This window comes from Salmo trutta, chromosome 15 (genome assembly GCF_901001165.1).
Source record: "Salmo trutta chromosome 15, fSalTru1.1, whole genome shotgun sequence".
Taxonomy (NCBI): domain Eukaryota; kingdom Metazoa; phylum Chordata; class Actinopteri; order Salmoniformes; family Salmonidae; genus Salmo; species Salmo trutta.
This window is the reverse complement of record NC_042971.1, coordinates 11,722,605-11,736,595: the sequence shown is the minus strand read 5'-3', so window position 1 is coordinate 11,736,595 and position 13,991 is coordinate 11,722,605. Positions and strand designations below refer to the sequence as shown.

The window sequence follows — 13,991 nt, the reverse complement described above, 5'->3', positions numbered from 1 at the left end:
CCTTCTTTTTCAAGACCTCTGCAATCCGCCCTGGCATGCTGTCAATTAACTTCTGGGCCACATCCTGACTGATGGCAGCCCATTCTTGCATAATCAATGCTTGGAGTTTGTCAGAATTTGTGGGGTTTTGTTTGTCTACCCGCCTCTTGTGGATTGACCACAAGTTCTCAATGGGATTAAGGTCTGGGGAGTTTCCTGGCCATGGACCCAAAATATCGATGTTTTGTTCCCCGAGCCACTTAGTTATCACTTTTGCCTTATGGCAAGGTGCTCCATCATGCTGGAAAAGGCATTGTTCGTAACTAAACTGTTCATGGATGGTTGGGAGAAGTTGCTCTTGGAGGATGTGTTGGTACCATTCTTTATTCATGGCTGTGTTCTTAGGCAAAATTGTGAGTGAGCCCACTCCCTTGGCTGAGAAGCAACCCCACACATGAATGGTCTCAGGATGCTTTACTGTTGGCATGACACAGGACTGATGGTAGCGCTCACCTTGTCTTCTCCGGACAAGCTTTTTTCCGGATGCCCCAAACAAACGGAAAGGGGATTTTCAGAGACAATGACTTTACCCCAGTCCTCAGCAGTCCAATCCCTGTACCTTTTGCAGAATATCAGTCTGTCCCTGATGTTTTTCCTGGAGGGAAGTGGCTTCTTTGCTGCCCTTCTTGACACCAGGCCATCCTCCAAAAGTCTTCGCCTCACTGTGCGTGCAGATGCACTCACACCTGCCTGCTGCCATTCCTGAGCAAGCTCTGTACTGGTGGTGCCCCAATCCCGCAGCTGAATCAACTTTAGGAGACGGTCCTGGCGCTTGCTGGACTTTCTTGGGCACCCTGAAGCCTTCTTCATAACAATTGAACCGCTCTCCTTGAAGTTCTTGATGATCCGATAAATGATTGATTTAGGTGCAATCTTACTGGCAGCAATGTCCTTGCCTGTGAAGCCCTTTTTGTGCAAAGCAATGATGACGGCACGTGTTTCCTTGCAGGTAACCATGATTGACAGAGGAAGAACAATGATTCCAAGCACCACCCTCCTTTTGAAGCTTCCAGTCTGTTATTCAAACTCAATCAGCATGACAGAGTGATCTCCAGCCTTGTCCTCGTCAACACTCACACCTGTGTTAACGAGAGAATCACTGACATGATGTCAGCTGGTCCTTTTGTGGCAGGGCTGAAATGCAGTGGAAATGTTTTTTGGGGATTCAGTTCATTTGCATGGCAAATAGGGACTTTGCAATTAATTGCAATTAATCTGGTCACTCTTCATAACATTCTGGAGTATATGCAAATTGCCATCATACGAACTGAGGCAGCAGACTTTGTGAAAATTCATATTTGTGTCATTCTCAAAAATTTTGGCCACAACTGTACATAATTCCATATGTGTTATTTCATAGTTTTGATGTCTTCACTATTATTCTACAATGTAGAATATAGTAAAAATAAAGAAAAACTCTTGAATGAGTAGGTGTCCAAACTTTTTACTGGTACTATAAATATATAATGTTAAACACTAATATTGCACGTAGAGTTAGTCTCTGCAAATTATTGTGTGAGTTGTTAAGCAAACATTTACTCCTGAACTTATGTTTGCTTGCCATAACAAAGGGGTTGAATGTTTACAGTGGCTTGCGAAAGCATTTACCCCCTTTGGCATTTTTCCTATTTTGTTGCCTTACAACCTGGAATTAAAATAGATTTTTGGGGGGGTTTGTATCATTTGATTTACACAACATGCATACCACTTTGAAGATACAACATTTTTATTGTGAAACAATCAAGAAATAAGACAAAAAAACAGAACACTTGAGCATGCATAACTATTCACCCACACAGTCAATACTTTGTAGAGCCACCTTTTGCAACAATTGCAGCTGCAAGTCTCTTTGGTGTATGTCTCTTTAAGTTTGGCACATCTATCCACTGGGATTTTGGCCCAATCTTCAAAGCAAAACTGCTCCAGCTCCTTCAAGTTGGATGGGTTCCATTGGTGTACAGCAATCTTTAAGTCATACCACAGATTCTCAATTGGATTGAGGTCTGGGCTTTGACTAGGCCATTCCAAGACATTTAAATGTTTCCCCTTAAACCACTCAAGTGTTGCTTTATCAGTATGCTTTGGGTCATTGTCCTGCTGGAAGGTGAACCTCGGTCCCAGTCTCAAATCTCTGGAAGACTGAAACAGGTATCCCTCAAGAATTTCCCTGTATTTAGCGCCATCCATCATTCCTTCAATTCTGACCAGTTTCTCAGTCCTTGCCGATGAAAAACATCCCCACAGCATGATGCTGTCACCACCATGTTTCACTGTGGGGATGGTGTTCTCGAGATGATGAGAGGTGTTGGGTTTGCGCCAGACATAGCATTTTCCTTGATGGCCAAAAAGCTCAATTTTAGTCTCATCTGACCAGAGTACCTTCTTCCATATGTTTGGGGAGTCTCCCACATGCCTTTTGGCGAACACCAAACGTGTTTGCTTATTTTTTTCTTTAAGCAATAGCTTTTTTCTGGACACTCTTCTGTAAAGCCTAGCTCTGTGGAGTATACGGCTTAAGGTGGTCCTATGGACAGATACTCCAATCTCCGCTGTGGAGCTTTGCAGCTCCTTCAGGGTTTTCTTTGGTCTCTTTATTGCCTCTTTGTTTAATGCCCTCCTTGCCTGGTCTGTGAGTTTTGGTGGGCGGCCCACTCTTGGCAGGTTTGTTGTGGTGCTATATTCTTGTAATTTTTTTATAATGGATTTAATGGTGCTCCGTGGGATGTTCAAAGTTTCGGATATTTTTTTATAACCCCACCCTGATCTGTACTTCTCCACAACTTTGTCCCTGACCTGTTTGGAGGGCTCCTTCGTCTTCATGGTGCCGCTTGCTTGGTAGTGCCCCTTGCTTAGTGGTGTTGCAGACTCTGGGGCCTTTCAGAACAGGTGTGTGTATATATACTGAGATCATGTGACAGATCATGTGACACTTAGATTGCACACAGGTGGACTTTATTTAGCTAATTATGTGAGTTTGAAAGTAGTTGGTTGCACCAGATCTTATTTCGGAGCTTCATAGCAAAGGCGGCGAATACATATGCACGCACCGCTTTTATTTTTTGTATTTTTTGAAATAGGTTTTTTTCATTTCACTTCACCAATTTGGAATATTTAGTGTATGTCCATTACATGATATCCAAAATAAAAATCCATTTAAATTACAGTTTGTAATGCAACAAAATAGGAAAAATGCCAAGGGGGATGAATACTCTGTATTTACTCAAGACATTTCAGCTTTTTATTTTTTATTAATTTGTAAAAATTTCAAAAAACGTATTTCCTTTTTTACATTATGGGGTATTGTGTGTAGGCCAGTGACAAAACACATCTCTATTTAATCAATTTTATATTCAGGCTGTAACACAACAAAATGTGGAAAAAGTCAAGGGGTGTGAATACTTTCTGAAGGCGCTGTATTGAGTTACAAAGTCTTCCTAGCAACGTGATGACAGAGTAGCATCCAAAGAGGAGACAGAAGCTTGGTTGGTTCTGCTGCCAGTTCCGGAGGGGCACCCTGGATGCTGGCTCTGCCTCTCTACCCAGATGGCACGAGAGGGACAGGGAGAGTGGCAAAGCGGCCAAAGAAAGCTGCGAGGCGAGCCACCTGGAGTGTGTGTGTGTGCATACGTTTGTGTGTGACTGTGTGTGTGTGTGCGTGTGCATCGTATCATGTAATTTTTTATTCTACCCAACAAAAGTCGAGGAGCTGTGACCTGTCAAATTATACTGTTGTAAAGTCTGGTAACAGAATTTAAAATCTTGTTCAGTTTTTTTATGTGACCACGTTTTCACAAAACTCTGTTTTTATTTTATTTATTTAACCTTTATTTAACAAGGCTAATCAGTTAAGAACAAATTCTTATTTACAATGATGGCCTACCAAAAGGCAAAAAGCCTCCTGTGGGAACAGGGGCCTGGGATAAAAAATAAATACAATATAAATATAGGACAAAACACACAACACAACAAGAGAGACAACACTACATAAAAAGAGACCTAAGACAACAACATAGCAAGGCAGCAACACATGACAACACACCATGGTAGCAACACAACATGACAACAACATGGGAGCAACACAACATGGTAGCAGCACAAAACATGGTACAAACATTATTGGGCACAGACAACAGCAAAAAGGGCAAGAAGGTAGAGACAACAATACATCACGCAAAGCAGCCACAACTGTCGGAAAGAGTGTCCATGAGTCTTTGAATGAAGATATTGAGATAAAACTGCCCAGTTTGATTGTTTATTGCAGCTCATTCCAGTCGCTAGCTGCAGCAAACTGAAAAGAGGAGCGAACCAGGGATGTGTGTGCTTTGCGGACCTTTAACAGAATGTGACTGGCAGAACGGGGGTTGTATGTGGAGGATGAGGGCTGTAGTAGATATGTCAGATAGGGGGGAGTGAGGATTAAGAGGGTTTTATAAATAAGCATCTTGCGACGGGTATACAGAGATGACCAGTTTACAGAAGAGTATAAAGTGCAGTGATGTGTCCTATAAGGAGCATTGGTGGCAAATCTGATGGCCGAATGGTAAAGAATATCTAGCACCCTTACCTGCCGATCTATAAATTACGTCTCTGTAATCTAGCATGGGTAGGATGGTCATCTGAATCAGGGTTAGTTTGGCAGCTGGGGTGAAAAGGGAGCGATTACGATAGAGGTAACCAAGTCTAGATTTAACTTTAGCCTGCAGCTTTAATATGTGCTGAGAGAAGCATAGTGTACAGTCTAGTCATACTCCCAAGTACTTGTATGAGGTAACTACATCAGGCTCTAAACCCTCAGAGGTAGTAATCACACATGTGGAGAGAGGGGCATTCTTCTAACCAAACCACATGACCTTTGTTTTGGAGGTGTTCAGAACAAGGTTAAGAATAGAGAATGCTTGTTGAACACTAAGAAAGCTTTGTTGTAGAGCATTTAACACAAAATCCGGGGAGGGGCCAGCTGAGTATAAGACTGTATCATCTGCATATAAATGGATGCGAGAGCTTCCTACTGCCTGAGCTATGTTGTTGATGTAAATTGTGAAGAGTGTGGGGCCTAGGATTGAGCCTTGGTGTACTCCCTTGGTGACAGGCAGTGGCTGAGACACCAGATTTTCTGACTTTATACACTGCACTCTTTGAGAGAGGTAGTTAGCAAACTAGGCCAAAGACCCCTCAGAGACACCAATACTCCTTAGCCGGCCCAAAAGAATGGAATGGTCTACCGTACTAAAAGCTTTGGCCAAGTCAATAAAAATAGCAGTACAACATTGCTTAGAATCAAGGGCAATGGTGACATCATTGAGGACCTTTAAGGTTGCAGTGGCACATCCATAACCTGAGCGGAATCCAGATTGCATACCAGAGAGAATACTATAGACATCAAGAAAGCCAGTCAGTTGATTATTGACAAGTTTTTCCAACACTTTTGATAAACAGGGCAAAATAGAAATAAGCCTATAACAGTTAGGATCAGCTTGATCTCCCCCTTTAAATAAAGGACGAACCGTGACTGCCTTCCAAGCAATGGGAACCTCCACAGAAAGGAGAGACAGGTTAAAAAGGTTGGAGATAGGCTTTGCGATGATAGGGGTTAGAGATCGACCGATTATGACCCCAAAAAAGCCGATATCGATTAATCTGACGATTTTTATATATATATTTGTAATAATGACAATTACAACATTACTGAATTAACAATGAACACTTGTTTTAACTTCAATAAAATCAATTTAGTCTCAAATAAATAATGAAACATGTTCAATTTGGTTTAAATAATGCAAAAACAAAGTGTTGGAGAAGAAAGTAAAAGTGCAATATGTGCCATGTAAAAAAGCAAACGTTTAAGTTCCTTGCTCAGAACATGAGAACATATGAAAGCTGGTGGTTCCTTTTAGCATGAGTCTTCAATTTTCCCAGGTAAGAAGTTTTAGGTTGTAGTTATTATAGGACTATTTCTCTCTATACCATTTGTATTTCATATACCTTTGACTATTGAATGTTCTAATAGGTACTTTAGCATTGCCAGCCTAATCTCGGGAGTTGATAGGCTTGAAGTCATAAACAGCACAATGCTTGAAGCATTGCGAAGAGCTGCTGGCAAACGCAGGAGTGCTGTTTGAATTAATGCTTACGAGCCTGCTGCTGCCTACCACTGCTCAGTCAGACTGCTCTATCAAATCATAGACTTAATTATGATATAATAACACACAGAAATACGAGCCTTAGGTCATTAATATGGTCAAATCCGGAAACTATCATTTTGAAAACAAAACGTTTATTCTTTCAGTGAAATACGGAACCGTTCCGTATTTTATCTAACGGGTGGCATCCATAAGCCTAAATATTGCTGTTACATTGCACAACCTTCAATGTTATGTCATAATTATGTACAATTCTGGCAAATTAGTTTGCAACGAGCCAGGCGGCCCAAACTGTTGCATATACCCTGACTCTGCGTGCAATGAATGCAAGAGAAGTGACACAATTTCCCTAGATAATATTGCCTGCTAACATGAATTTCTTTAAACTAAATAAAATACATTTATCTAAATATGCAGGTGCATTGATTTTAAGAAAGGCATTGATGTTTATGGTTAGGTACATTCGTGCAACGATTGTGGTTTTTTTCTCGCAAATGCGCTTTTGTTAAATCATCCCCCGTTTGGCGAAGTTGGCTGTCTTTGTTAGGAAGATATGGTCTTCACACAGTTCACAACAAGCCAGGCGGCCCAAATTGCTACATATACCCTGACTCTGTTGCACAGAACGCAAGGGAAGTGACACAATTTCCCTAGTTAAAAGAAATTCATGTTAGCAGGCAATATTAACTAAATATGCAGGTTTAAAAATATATACTTGTGTATTGATTTTAAGAAAGGCATTGATGTTTATGGTTAGGTACACATTGATGCAATGACAGTGTTTTTTTCACGAATGCTCTTGTTAAATCACCCGTTTGGCGAAGTAGGCTGTGATTTAATGATTAATTAACAGGCACCGCATCGATTATAAGCAACCCAGGACAAGCTAGATAAACTAGTAATATCATCAACCATGTGTAGTTAACTAGTGATTATGTTAAGATTGATTGTTTTTTATAAGATAAGTTTAATGCTAGCTAGCACCTTACCTTGGCTCCTTGCTGCACTCGCATAACAGGTAGTCAGCCTGCCACGCAGTCTCCTCGTGGAGTGGAATGTATCGGCCATAATCGGTGTCCAAAAATGCCAAATACCGATTGTTATGAAAACTTGAAATAGGCCCTAATTAATCGGCCATTCCGATTAATCGGTCAACCTCTAATAGGGGCAGCAATCTTAAAGAAGAAAGGGTTGAAACCATCTGACCCAGATGGTTTAATGGGGTCAAGTTTCAGGAGCTCCTTTAGCTCCTCTGCCTGCAGGGAGAAATGTTGTAGCGGGTCACGGGAAAAAAAGGGAGACGCATCAGGGATAGTCGCATTAGAAGGGGTGGGAGATGAGGAAATGTTGGACGGGCAAGGAGACATGGCTGAGTCAAATAGGAATCCTGACTTAATGAAGTGGTGATTAAAGAGCTCAGCCATGTTCTTCTTGTCAGTAACAACCACATCATCAACTATAAGGGACATGGGCAGCTGTGAGGAGGAGGTTTTATTCTCAAGGTCTTTAACCATTTTCCAGAACTTCTTGGTGTTAGACCCACAGATAGAGAACTGCTCCTTAAAGTAACTAACTTTGGCCGGAGTGCACTTACTTATTATTTGCCTGAACGAGAGCCAGTCAGCCTGTGTATGAGTGTGCTGAGCCTTTCGCCAAATGCAATTCTTGAGGTGGAGTAACTCTGCAAGATCACGGTCGAACCAGGGGCTGAACCTGTTTTCAATTCTCATTTTCTTTATGGGTGCGTGTTTGTTAACAATACCACTGAAAATATTGAAAAAGAAGGTACAAGAGTCTTCGGCAGAGGGGGATCAAGCTGATTCTACACCATTTTATAGAGGCCAGTTCATGAAGGAAGGCTTGCTCATTAAAGGCTTGCTCGTTTTTTAGCAAGCGTCTATGACAAATCAGGACAGGTCGTTTCACTGAGCAGCCATTACGAACACATGCTGTTAAACAGTGATCACTAAGGTCATTACAGAAAACACCAAACTGATACCTATCAGGATTATTTGTGAGGATAACATCAAGGAGCCTTTTCTGGGTGTTTGGAGTCATACCTTGTGAGATTGGTAATAATCTGAGAAATTTGTAGGGGCCAGGAGAGAGTTTAGGGCAGGTAGGGTACAGGCCGGTGCTGATGGAGGACGATAGCACCAAGCAACAGTCAACAAAGAGCTATTTGAAAGTTTAATGCTTAAAACCAGCAGATCAAATTGTTTGGGGACAGACTTGGTGGAGACAAACGAGCACTTCTAGTGTTAACGTGCAGAAAACCCAGGCTTTTACGGGGGCAGAAGTCAGTGAAGCAGATATCAGAGCACAAGTCAGAATTGGGGCTAGCAACAGTAGATGGGCCAGCGTGTACATGCACATTTTCAGATATCATCAACAGTAATACAATCAAAGCACGGCACAGGACAGGGAGAGCTCTGCAGTGCTGATTTATGACATCTGAAAGTGCATCAGTTGGCAACAAGATCATATTGTACAGCACTTTCGCCAGGTAACATGAATACAAAGCCGGCTAGAGGAGGTTAGAATAGGATGGGAGGCCAAAAGTCAGTGTAACCAATAGAGAGTCAAATACACTATTATACAAGAGTGTTAAATACACTGTGTGGACATCCCTTCAAATTAGTGGATTCTGCTATTTCAGCAACACCCGTTGTTGACACGTGTATAAAATTGAGCACACAGCCATGCAATCTCCATAGAAAAACATTGGCAGTAGAATGGCCTTACTGAACAGTTCAGTGACTTTCAACATGGCACTGTCATAGGATGCCACCTTTCCAACAAGTCAGTTAGTCAAATTTCTGCCCTGCTCGAGCTGGCCCAGTCAACTATAAGTGCTGTTACTGTGAAGTGGAAACATCTAGGAGTAACATCGGCTCAGCCGTGAAGTGGTAGGCCACACAAGCTCACAGAACGGGACCAGTGATTGCTGAAGCACGGAAAAATTGTCTGTCCTGGGTTGCAACACTCACTACCGAGTTCCAAACTGCCTCTAGAAGCAACGTCAGCACAAGAACTGTTAGTTGGGAGCTTCATGAAATGGATTTCCATGGCCGAGCAGCCGCACACAAGCCTAAGATTACCATGCGCAATGCCAAGCGTCGTTGCGATTGGTGTAAAGCTCGCCGCCATTGGACCCTGGAGCAGTGGAAATAGATTCTCTGGAGTGACTAAATCACACTTCACTATCTGGCAGTCCTGCGGATGAATCTGGGTTTGGCGGATGCGAGGAGAATGCTACATGCCCAAATGCAATTGTAAAGTTTGGTGGAGAGGAAATAATAGTCTGGGGCTGTTTTTCATGATTCGGGCTAGGCCTCTTAGTTCTAGTGAAGGGAAATCTTAACACTACGGCATACATTCTAGACGATTCTGTGCTTCCAACTTTGTGGCAACAGTTTGGGGAAGGCCCTTTCCTGTTTCAGCATGACAATGCCCCCGTGCACAAAGTGAGGTCCATACAGAGATTATTTGTCGAGATGAGTGAAGAACTTGACTGGCCTGCACAGAGCCCTGACCTCAACCCCATCGAACACCTTTGGGATGAATTGTTTGATGATGGTGTCCACATACTTTTGGTTATGTAGTGTGACTGTATTATTTTGCCTCTGTGTTCTTCTGCCTGAACTTGACCTTGACCTGACGGAGCCAATCATTGAGTTTCCAGATCCAGTTTGACCCCTGTTGTCTGACGTCTCACACCGTCACAGAGGCAAAATAATACCCATAAATCCTGGCGGCAGGCCACTCTTGACATGACGGAGTCCCTGCTGATTACACCATCACGGTGAGGTGACAATGATGCCAGGCCCTCCACTTTTCCCCTCCCCTCTAAGCTTGTCAACACAGCCAGACCTCACAGCCAGAGATCCAATGTACTCAGCAAATCATACTGGTTGTTTACCCAGGATCATATGCAAACAAATCACTTTTATGTGGCAATGTAGGCCATTTCTGATGAGTGTTTTTACAATAGATTGAAACAATCATAAGGATATTTACATTAAGTAGACACTCTTATCCAGGAGTGAGTGCATACATTTTCATACTGTTCCCCCGTGGGAATCAAACTCACAACCCTAGTGTTGCAAGCGCTTAGCTCTGCCAACTGAGCCACTCGGGACCACGTAAGGAAGTTTGCCATGTCAAAGAATTTCTCTCCTGTAAAGAGGTGAAGTTGTCGTCAGCTGACAGAGGGAAAAAAACATGACACACAATGGAATTGCTGAGACTATTAGTCAGTGTCATCGATACCAAAGCATTTCCACCCGATGCAAATATTCACCAAAACCCAGTGTAATGTTTTCCTAATGGAGCGTGGGATGTGGGGAGTTTCGATTGGACTAAAGCTGTGTAATGCTTATGCCAGCAGCGCATTATAAGCAGGTGCACAGCTCCTCTCACAGAATGATTTACTGCTCATATCCTTAGTCAATAGCAGTCGCACCTGATAAATGCCCGGCCTGTGCTCCACTCACCCACACACACGCGTGCAGAGAGCTTGGGTGTCGTTCCTTGGTGGAATAAACAGCACCATCAGACAGAGAGACAGGTGAACGGAGGATAAGAGGGAGCTGTCACTCTCAGTGAGTGGAGCTGTGGCTGAGGAAGTTAACTGGATGTTTGTCTCATGCATCTCTTCCTTCCTTTGTTCTCTTGTTCTCTCCCCTCCTCTCCTCAGTTGGGAGTTGATTTGTGTTGAATTGTAGGCGTACAGATTTGATCAGGTGTTACAGTAGAACTGCCATGCTAATGAGGATGATGATGACAACCATGCATCATTATCTCTTTTTTATTATTATTATTATTATTATTATGCTATTTTATTAGGATCCCGATTAGCTGTTGCAGAAGCAGCAGCTACTCTTCCTGGGATCAACAGAAATGACATACAACAAAAACAAAACAACAACAATAAATACATTAACTCAACAACAACAACAAAACAACAACTAAAATGATCATATGACTGGCAATCAGGAGCACGTTTAACTTGAGACCTGTCTTTTGTCTACGTAGTCAGGCCCATCATTATCTCTTTTATAACGCCCCACCCTGTACTCCACCAGCCTTGCAAACGGATTCGCTGCTGGTCTCCGGCTCTTGTCCACACTGAGTCTTAAGTGTGGGAGTTGTATACTATTGCAGTCTACTACAGACAAAGTCTGAGCCTTGGCTGTCAGCTCCAATCTAGGGCCATCCTCTCAGACACTAATCTCCCAGGCAGAACACACTCACACCGGCAACAGGACAATTAGCAGCCCAATTTAGAGCTAATAGCCCTGATTTCACTGCGAGGCCAGTGGACCTCACTGCTGTGGTTATACTGTAGTAGGTCTACTAGCATCAAATGCTTACCGTAAAGCATTTGGTTTAAGGACTACTGTGGGGTTACTGTAGATTATGTTGTAGTGGATTAGAACCATAACATGATATGTATGACTAAATAGCAAGAAAATATATTGGATTAAAGTTTGTGGCATATCTCTGTCGGGTTTTATTGTGACACTGCATTTAGGCCGGACGTACACAACATTATCCTTTTGAGAGATGAACCATTTTATCTCCATGCATTGTTCCAGTAATGTCCATTGAGGGAGGGGGAAATGAGAGTGTAAGGTTTCCTGTCCTCTAATAGGGATTTAGACAGTTCCACACAGGGGATGAGGGAACTGTAATGCCCCCTCTAAAAAACACTCTGTGTAGTGTGTGTGTGTGTGTGTGTGTGTCGCACGCCTCGTCACCAAGCAGGATACATAGATTACACCTGTCCTCTCCTCTCATTGTGCAGTCTGGGACACAGGCTCCCATGGGCTGCACTGCTTCACTGTTCAAACCCAAACAACCCTCACAAACACACCAGCTCAGGGAAATGGTTCATCTCATGATTCGTAGAAGGTGTTATGAATGCCAATGTCAAGTGCAGTATTAGGCCTACCAAATAAATAACCCATCCCACAAGAGATAAAAACATAGATTTTGTTGCGTGTGTTGTGTAGTGTTCACTTAAGTGATCAGGCTACTGCAGAATGATGGATAACCAGCTCAATGCGTGTTTGTTCCTTCCTGTGGTGGATGAATACAGCCTTTGAGTGGCTGGCGACTCTGTGAGTTATTTAGGAGGCCATTGTTTGGCGATCCTTCATGAGGAAGACCTGTTGATTTTCCCACTCATCTTCAGCCCCCTTTTGTCTGCTGTCTGCTTTGCTTCTGCGTATGTCACAGATACTCATGGGGCTGCTGTAGCCTGTTCTGTATCACTCCCTGCTGTGAATCAATTCAGCTGGACAGCTTCAGACTCTGGCTTAACGTCGTCCTGGGGCACCCTCTTAATGTGGCCTTCTCCTCCAAAGTGCTGACACTGAAAAGGCACTCTGTAATCAATTGGATCCCAAATCCCACTTGATCTCTTGAGAGTGGGTGGCTTTCCAAGAACCCTGGGTAATGTGTGACTATCAAGCCCAGAATAAGCCAATATATTATCGCCAGTAGGTCTGTCTGTCGGTCTCGACGAAACATTGAAGCAGTCAGTAGGCAGGTCAACCAAGCACCAGTCACCATAGCTCTTTTGGGCTTCACTAAACCACTACGGCCTCATTCTCACACTAGCCTGATAGCCGCACTGTACGTTTTCTACTTCTCATCCCATTCGAGTTACATTTTCAGCCCTCTGTTAACGGGAGCCATTGGAAAAAAGGAATCCTCCCAGACAAGAGAGTCTAGTTAGAGAGAGATAAGATAAGACCAGACAGACTTTGTTTCAAATCGCTCCATTTCAGATTTGAAAAGTAGAGCTGGACCTGAGGACATGACCTTCTAACTGAGGGATGATGGGACATTATGAATGATGGATTTTGGTCCAGCCAGAGGACATGCTGCCCACTCTAGGGCTGTTTTAATCCCTTCGGCATTGGACTATTTTAGTTGTTTAGAAAGACTCTAAATAATAGATTTAGCTTCCAAAAATATCACTAATACATAGGTCTTGTGGTCAACCATGCTGCATAATTTACTATTTGACATTCACATATTGTACACATTGTACATATTTCCATCTCTGACTGACATCTCTGAGAGATGCATACAAAGCTCTCCCGCGCCCACCATTTGGAAATATGACCATGACTCTATCCTCTTGATTCCTGCTTACAAGCAAAAACTCAAACAGGAAGTACCAGTGACGCGCTCAATTCGGAAGTGGTCCAATTAAGCAGATGCTGAACTACAGGAATGTTTCGCTAGCACAGACTGGAATATGTTACGGGATTCATCCGATGGCATTGAGGAGTTAACTACCACAGTCACTGGCTTCATTAATAAGTGCATTGACGATGTCATCCCTACAGTGACCGTACGTACGTATCCCAACCAGAAGCCATGAATTACAGGAAACATCTGCACTGACCTAAAGGCTAGAGCTGCCCCTTTCAAGGAGCGGGACACTAACCCGGACGCTTATAAGAAGGTCCCGCATCAATACAGGACTAAGATCGAATCCTACTATACTGGCTCTGATGCACGTCGGATGTGGCAGGGCTTGCAAGCTATCATGGATTACAAAGAGAAATCCAGCCACGAGATACCCAGTAACTGTAGAACATGAAGAAAGCGCATGTAGACTCAATTAGCCTAGCTGGTTAGCTAATTTAGCTAGCTACAGTATCTTAGCCAACTAGCTTCTCTTGGTTTGACGGAGTCAAGACAGGTACTACGTAATCATATTGGATGATAAATAACCTAGTTATGACAAGCTAGAAGTTAGTCTACTAGCGCACGTCTGCTTGGTTGGTTGCT

At 43.0% G+C, this 13,991-nt stretch overlaps 1 protein-coding gene across 8 annotated transcripts in view; it reads left to right on the top strand.

The window, feature by feature from the left end:
- The window catches only part of LOC115148486 (actin-binding LIM protein 3), a 131,775-nt gene that overhangs the window by 28,634 nt on the left and 89,150 nt on the right, over positions 1-13,991 (top strand). The gene's annotated exons all lie outside the window — the stretch shown is intronic.